General features: G+C 40.9%; 1 pseudogene; it reads left to right on the top strand.

Annotated features, from left to right (window-relative positions):
• Positions 1–604: 604 nt before the first annotated feature.
• LOC112462402 lies at positions 605–2615 on the top strand (annotated as a pseudogene).

The raw sequence follows: 2615 nt of genomic DNA on the forward strand, positions 1-2615 counted from the left end.
AATACTCATGACTTGGAAGAAGGATTCACCATAATATACACGGATGGATCTAAGAAGAAAGGTGGCAAATCATTTGGGCGCGAGTGTGGTGATAGAGGAGCAAGAAGAGGCATACAACATTAGTATATCGAAGAATTGTTCTACGTTCACCGCAGAAGCAATAGCAATCAAGGCTGCCTTAGAAATTATGGAAAATGAAGCTGACAACAGACCAAGGGATATAGCAATCCTATCAGATGCTAAAGCAGTATTATAAGCAATCAATAACAATCATCTAAGTGTATATAAAAACAGATATATTAGTGAAATTAGAGAGAGACATTACAGACTCTCTAAAGAAAAAAAGAAGAGGATCGTCTACGTGTGGATACCATCACATGTGGGAATAAGTGGCAATGAGATGGCGGATAAATTAGCGAAGGAAGCGACAGAAGAGGAAGAAGATGAATTTATAGAAGTCCCATTTCTGGATTTTTGACAAGGATTCAGAAAGGAAATTTGAAACAAAACTCAAGATTCCATAGTTAAGGATGCAAGTTATAAAGGCATCTATTATTTTCAAAACTTCTATAAAAGGAAAAGGAAAAAACCATGGTTTCATGGGATGAATGAAGAAAGATATTTTATTACGCTAATTAATCGACTGAGGAGTAATCACTACAACGTCAACGAGTCACTGGCGAGAAAGGGGTATATAGAGGACGCCAGGTGTGACTGTGGCTGCGAGTGTGAGAGTATTGATCACGTGCTGTGGAGATGTAACAAGTATGACGAGGAGAGGGAGATACTGGACAGGGACCTTAGACGGAGAGGAATAAATGAAGAAATAGACATCACAAGGACGCTCAGGAGAAAGGAATGGATCACTATTAGGAGTATATATAATTATATAAAAAGGATAGGAAAGATCATCTAATTAAGAAGACAATCACAATCAGGGTCAAGCATCGTTGTGTCGTATGGTTCCGGGGTGGGACCGAAGGCACTAAGTTTCTCTCAGCCGAGAGAACTAACCTCAAAAAAAAAAAACTCGAGAGACACGGTAAGTACGAAGTACGCGCGGAGCGAGACCGACCGTGACTCTTTACGCGACGCGACGATTAATTACTATACTATTATACTTATTTTATTTACTGTTTATTATTACGTTTACGTGAGTGTTTATACATACAGGTTAATAACCTAATTACTGTTTACTACGTTTACGTGAGTGTTTATACATACATACAGGTTAATATCCTATTATATTATTTTTTATTTTTATATTGACGGCAGGGAGCTGAGGATACTGAGATCAAGGAGCCTGTTCACACGAGGCGTTTCTGCCGCGCGATTGCGGCCGCGCGTTAATAACGTTTGCACGAGCCGCACGCGCGTACGCGAAACGGCAGTAACACCGTATGATCGTGCCGGCGATATACTGAATTTGAATTGCTTCGTGCTCTTATCTGGAGATTTCGTATCCCTACATCGTGTTACCGTTGCACCGCTGCCGGAACAGAAGGTTCTCTACGCTTGGCAGAAAGTGACGACTGACACGTTTGATCCCGACTTCATTGATCGCAGAAGAGTTGGACTCGAGGTACGTTTCCGATTTGCACGTATAACAGTATCGTGCGATGAATGTTGTACCCAATTATAACCTCAAATGAAGTTGTGCACGTTAGTAACGCTGTCTGTAAAAATTTGCGTGAAAGATAATATATAATCATATTAACATATTACATTATTTTTAGACGTAGCTGTGATGAAAGAGAATTAGATGGTGACTTAATTTTGGGAGATATAGGTCAAGGATTGCCATTTAAAGCTGGTACGTTTGATGGGCTGTCAGTATTTCTGCGCTTCAGTGGTTGTGCTATGCAAGCAAAACTTCGCACAATCCTACAAAACGTTTATAACGTTTCTTCTCAACGTTGTATGCATGCCTGTCAAGAGGCGCAAGAGCAGTGTTACAATTATATCCAGAGAACGGTGAACAGGAACGATTGATTGAATTAATTACGGCACAAGCCACAAAAGCTGGCTTTTATGGCGGTGTAGTTGTCGATTTTCCGAATAGCGCAAAAGCAAAGAAAATGGTCTTGGTTTTAATGACCGGAGGAGCTGCTCCGCTTCCAAAGGCACTTGGCGTAGAGAACGAAGATAGACAAACCGTCGCTAATTCAAGAAGGTTTGATCCTCTCGTTGTCTGTTATATCTATTATTTCTCTATTTTACCTTCCAAAAATTGTGATAATTTTTTTGTACATAGGGAATACATAAAGAAAGCCTAGGGTAAATCATTGAAGAAAAGTAGTGACTGGATTTTAGAGAAGAAAGAAAGGCGGCGCCGGCAAGGAAAAGAAGTTAGAGACCCTCTAATAAGAGTCTGGCCACCTTGTCCCGCATTTTGATTGGTCCGCCATTTATGCGTGCTTCGGCGAACTTCGGAAGAATTCGTGCGTTCTCCGTTCTCGTTCACTCACTCAGGCTGTGTTTCGATATTCACTGTAAGTACTGACGATATGACGTCATTGAGTAGAACTGCAGGAGCGTTTCTATATTGCTGCTGTTACTTTCAGGCTGGAATAACGAAACGACGACACAGTACTGCCAGTACTGCCCATAGAGAT

This window comes from Temnothorax curvispinosus, unplaced genomic scaffold (genome assembly GCF_003070985.1).
Source record: "Temnothorax curvispinosus isolate PA1 unplaced genomic scaffold, ASM307098v1 QBEX01012377.1, whole genome shotgun sequence".
NCBI lineage: Eukaryota > Metazoa > Arthropoda > Insecta > Hymenoptera > Formicidae > Temnothorax > Temnothorax curvispinosus.